This window comes from Maylandia zebra, linkage group LG13, assembly GCF_041146795.1.
Source record: "Maylandia zebra isolate NMK-2024a linkage group LG13, Mzebra_GT3a, whole genome shotgun sequence".
Taxonomy (NCBI): domain Eukaryota; kingdom Metazoa; phylum Chordata; class Actinopteri; order Cichliformes; family Cichlidae; genus Maylandia; species Maylandia zebra.
Genome location: NC_135179.1, coordinates 23,699,925 through 23,706,166, shown reverse-complemented (window position 1 = coordinate 23,706,166; position 6,242 = coordinate 23,699,925).

Here is a 6,242-nt window from a genome sequence, read left to right as displayed (position 1 = left end):
TGACCAGCCACTCAAATGTCCACAAACGACAAGAAGCACTGAACAACATAGAGACTGAGAATTTCATGTGTTTTTTAAGTCAACTGGCTCTTTCCTCAAGCTTCCCAGAACGCCAACCGCTGGCACATTCCTCTTCTTTCCCACAATCTAAATATTTGCATTGGTAATTGCATTTGCGCCCAGTTTTAGGTAAATGAGGGACACGAACGTCAAGCTTTCAGGGTTGCGTCACACAACCCAGGAAAGTGCAAAGCCCCACATAGCTTATAAGGCTTACTAACAGTAATTTCCAGCTGTAGTTGGAATAATAACAAACAGTGAATATAAAATGCAGTACTTTAGTTTTCCATTGAGGCAAAGTGTTGAAAATGAGTGGAACTGCAGTGTGTCATAATGTGGATTGATGCTCTCATAATAATCATGCTCCACTGTAAAAAAAAAAAAAAAAAAAAAAACCCTTCAGCTATCTGTCTTTCCTGCTCTTTTTATTTCTCTTTCACTTCGACTGCATGGCAACTCCAACCACAACTGGTCTCACTTATCTTGTAGCCTGACGTGATGTGCACAGCCGTGAGTGATTGCATATAATGAAATATTGCCGTTTAATATATCTGCATAGTGTGTACAGTGTCACTTTAGTGTCTTGTTTTAATCAACTTTTGTTACACACACACAATGGCGGTGTGGTTGGAACAGAGCACTGGTTTAGTTTCACAGAGAAAGTCTGAATATTTGTCCTTTTATCTTTTCTTTGCAAAAGCCACACACTGATTTGATTTGAAAGTTGTTTAATTTACTTTTGAACAACAACATAAAAACAAATCAATATTTCAAACTGGAGAGACTGAGGCAATCAGCCCATCTCAGTCTGCAACAAAGCTCCATGAAATGTTTTACATCTTAACATAAAGGAAGCAGGAAGCTTAGAAAACAACAATTGTGCTCTCAGTCAGAAAGCCATCTATATAAATACGTGCTAGTTCAAATACGTGAAAATGCAAATCGATCGTGGAGACAGTTTTCACGCTAAACTCTCTATAGGCTAGTTTGGAGTGGAAACAATGGTTACATCGCACGAGTTGTACATTCGATCAGGAGAAAAGCAGCAGAAACAAAAGTCCTGCTGGATTTCAGAACAAAATACTGTCGTCGAAGGCAAAAACACAGTTGACTGTAAATCGTTGGATGGACTAAATGAAATAATTCAGAACTAGAGTTCACTTCTTATCAGGCTACATTTCGAGGTTTTGCTCAATATGACACACAGTAAAAACAAAGTTAACAATCTAATTACCAAGCATACATTTGCAGCTGCAAAGGTGGCACTTCCAGCTGACATTGGACACAATGTGAGCAACAGTTTATACCACTCTATATAATTTATGCAAGCTTTTGGTGAATTAATAGAGCATATGGTGATATTACGTCTACAATATAAAATTTCCTTTAAACTGTGACTGAATATAGATCTACCTAACAACATAGAATCGTTGTTTGTAACAAGTTAACAGAGGACTTAATTGGAGGCACTCGTGGAGCCACAAATTTCAGACTTTGTTCATTTATTTAAGGTTAATTCAGTGTGTGGAAGCTCCATCGGTACGTAGTTTGAATTGTTCATAACAGCCAAACGTTAAAAAGGTCTACTCTCCTCTGTTCATTTCTATTGTTTTGAAATTGCTTCATTAATTTTTATTTCTAAAACAGCATGTCCTGAGTGTTGTGCTGCTGATTCAATCAGCTTTTTTTCTTGCAAAAGAATAACTGATTAAACTGTTATATAGTTGCTCTGTTTGGACACTAAAACCACAAACAGAAGTATAATGACTAACATCTGAGGCTGAGCTACCACTTCCCTCCACATATCCTCATTTACTCCTTTTTCTTGACAGCCCAGCTCCTATAAACTCCTTCCTTTTTACAGCGGGAAAATGGCTATCTGTGCCACTGTGTGTCTCATCACAGGAGACAACATTTTTTCGACGTTATCCTGAACGCAGCAAACTCCCATCTATCCTCCCGGACACGTTTTGCCGAGTTTGACAATGACTTCAGAACGGCCTAGTGTGTGAGGAGAAATCATCTGTTATTCGGCCCACGACGGTCCATACATCAGCTGCCCTGGAGTGGAGCTCGCTTCCAGGAGGCCCTCCCTTTTTTGTGCCTATCCAGCTACCTATCTGGACGGCCAACTGACAACATCAAGGAGATTTAGAGCAGAGTCTCAGTGGGCCTGGTCTGAACAATCCCAGTAGATGGGAAACCGTAATTACAGCTAGAAGGCTCACTGAGAGTCTGGAGCCTTGCAGAGATTCAGTGTCATAAGGCCAATAGATTCCTGGGTACCTGGTTGCTTCAGCTGTCAGAGCAGAAAAAGAGCTACAGATTTGAGCAAATTTGACTTCAGAGGAGGTGATTTAGTGGTTTAGCTGTCTACTTAGTCCCATAATTCTACCCAGATGGGAACATTAAGACTTTACGTTGACATTATTACTTGTGTATGAGTTATTTAAGATTAATAACACTTCAGAAGAGCCAATTTAACTTCACAAAATGCTTAGCTACCTATATTATTCTTAAAGGATATTTTAAATTCTCTCATGGTGTTAATAATCTGTGTTTAAGATCACTGCAATAAACTCGTGTGGTGTAGACCAAGATGAGACAATAGGGAAACAATAGGCACATAAATACATGACATACCCTGAGAAGATAGTTTCTCAAGCCCTTTAGTGACTCATTCGCAATATCTGCAGGATTTAATTAGGGTCAACATAGACAATAAAGTGCCACCCTGACCTACAGAGGCCCAGAAATTTACAGCAGGGTCCACACAGCCTCTGGTGGTGTCTGCAGCATTATCTATTTCTAAATCTTCCTGCTTCATATTCTCCACCATCTCCCTGTTTCACTCGACAACTCTGTCATTCTCCCTCTCTGTCATTCCGCCGCTCTCTTTTACTCTAACCTTTCAAGCCACAATCTCACTTTCTCCCACTCTCTCTATAAATATCTGTCTCTGAGACAGTCTTTTTCCCCACTTCTCCCGCTTGCTTCTGAAGAGAACAGGGGAATCTTCTATCCCCTGTGGATCTGAACACCCACTCAAGGTTAGGAGTACTACAGATGCAGGAGCTAACAGATCAGGCTTTTAACCATCACATAGAACTTAAGACATTTGTACAGGCCATTGCATTAATAGCCCTCACTGCCAAGTACTAAGTCACTTATCTACCAAAAAAACAAAAAGCCAAAAAAAACTATAGCTGGATTAAATTCTTTAATTTTTCATTCTGTTCCCGCTTTCTCCAAAATAATACAGCAGAAACACAATTAAACTTGTACATCCCATTTTGCTGAGTGAAAGCACAGTTTGTATTCTTACCCCTGCAAAGCAAAAGCAACAACATCTTCCTTTTATGCATCAAAGTTTTGTCATTTTCTCATTTCTCTTGGTGGTTTAAAAGGATTGATTTCTTTTGATCTGATGATCTGTACCTCCTAGCAAACTCAAAGAAAAACACAAAAACACTTAAGACTTATAAGGAGTCACCCTGAGAAAAGAGTGATTGCATTGTTTTCTCTAATGAATCATTCAAACTATGTAATATTCTTAATTATATCTGAAGCCATCCATCAATACAAACTGTCACTGGGCCAGAGGAGGTACACCCTGGACAGGTCACCAGTCTGTCACAGGGATAATTTATGTGATAATTATGTAATATTTAAAACAGAGAGCATTATTTGTTTATGTCTGGTCCATATCTATAAACTACTCCAGGTTAGTTTATTCGAAGGTTCTATGTGTGAGTTTCTACTTAACTGTTGGCATCATCTAACAACGCACACTTGAAAAAGCAGCTCATTTGCACTTTTTTGATTTATATTGGGATTGTTACTAAGAGTGGTAGGATATGGCAAAGCCCCAACTGGAAAAACCAGCCAAAACTGATCACACCTCTCCTACCATTCCAACATCCACATCTAAGGAATTGGAGCTTATTCTGTTTGTTAGTCTCACACGATGTGAATGTCTACAGTAGTGCTTAAATTTAAAATGTAGCATAGCACATAGATACAATTTCAATATTCAACAAATAATGATTTTTCTTTCTTAATTCTCTCTGATGTGGGTAATGGGGTCAGCCAGGCCTGACGAAGAAATTACATGATTTAATGGCACCCCAGGGGAAGTTTAAATATAGCTCTGCATTCCAACTAGCCTCCGACGGAACAGCAGGACATCAGTTCATCCATAAACAAGTGTCCAAAGCCTGGATGGGCTTGGCTTTAAGTATTACTGTGAGCAAATATTGCATGATAGGGATGACGTGCTCATCTGCTATTGTAAACACATTTGCTCATTCATTTCATTATAGGGAAAACATGGGTGTGGGTGAAGGAAAGTGAAGGCTCTGTGTGTGGCTGTACATGTTATGGTGCTGTTACTGCACTGCCACAAGGTGGCAGGACAACACACATCTGCTCCACATGAAAAATCTTTATTAGTGTGTTCATCCTTGCTCCTCTTTCACAAGAGTCACACAGAAATAAATGAGAAAAAATGTAATTAGTTAAGCTAGTAACCCAGTGAATGAAGGTTTATTGAAAAACATGCAAGCAGAATAAATATGGATTAGCATTCATCATGTTATTTTGTTTTTTTAAGAAAAACCCGTCTTATTTTACATTCATATGAAATCAGTGTGTTCAAAAACCCACCAGGCAGCTTATTCCCTGTATAGTGCCTCACCAATCATCTGTATTCATGTTAGGAAAACTCATGTGCTGAGCCTCAAAAATGGTTTAACCACCAAATCTTAATTAACAAAACACCAGTAATGCAATAATGTGGAATTGAGAGAAGAGACGTCAAGGTGATGAATACAAGAAGACATGCTGTAAAAGACCTAAAACATCAATAGGGTATTTAACAGGACAGGTTTCAAGTGACGAATTTAAGTCCAATCCTCAGTCACACCGCATAGCACGAAAAATGCTCAGTGAAGTGTAACATTCAGTTCTCCCTGTGGAAATTAGTCTAATTCTGTGATCCTCCTTAAAGACTGATCACCTTTAGTTAAACTCAGAGCGACAGCACGCTCAAGTGCAAGCTGAAATATATCTAAAGGTTCAGTGCTGGAAACTTCAAACTGTAAATTGTGTTTGCCTAAAAGTGCGAACTGATTGAAAAATTAATAAATAATAATATTTGTAAACCCAAAAGGAACAGTACTTTCCAGATTGACGTAGCTAATGAAGCCTGACAGATGTAGGTTACATCTGGTCCCACTGGTAAAAAGCAATCCTCCATTTAAGACTCCAAGCTAAGCTAAGAGGAGGTGATACCTTTAATTTACTCAGCCTGCTGAATGCTACCCTCCATTCAATCATTCTCTCCGTAACGATTGGATGCAAGGCTGACTGGTCTGGATTCATCACGTCCTTTTCTCTACGCTTCACTCAAACTGCAATACCCACCGTCTCCCAGCACTCTTCTGTCAGCTTTCCTAGTTTACCCTCATGCAAGTGTCAGCCTGTGTTTCCCCCCCTCCCTCCCTGACAGCAGTCTTGAGTTATTAGACAACACCAAACCTCATCAGTTAGTGTCATGAAAAGGCAGCTCTGAGATGATGGTGGATGACACATGTCATCCCAAAGGGCTTTAGTGTTTTCAGCCAAAACATCACACAATGCATTCAAAGAAGATCTGATTCTAGCAGCTTTGCAATTTAAATGAAGACTTTAAGAAATCTAGACACACGTCAAACAGACAGCACAATTTCCGATTGCCCTGGGTTGGGAAAGGAAGAAATGATGTCTGTCAAATGAATGTGAAAGCTATAGTCTCATATCTATAGTTATAAGTGATTGGTGTTTAAATGACATGAAAATGAAAAGTATCAGATGGTGCAAAATGCCCCATATTGCAATTCAAACACTGCCAGCAGAAGAGCCAGAAAGAAAGAAAGAAAGAAGCTAGTATACAAAACACTTCCTAGCATAATGTTCAGACACGCACTTGCATTCCAAACTACAAGTTCCTCTTAACACTATCACTGTTCTGGTTCACATGTTCAGCTTGTGAACACCCACTGAGACAAACTCTCCTAAAGAACACGCCAAGGAAAAAAACCCTCATTATATCTCTCATCACATTTACTGCCACAGCACCTCCGATATTCTGATTTACAATGCACAGAAAACTTAAGTCCGCCACAAGACCACTGTGTAGGTGC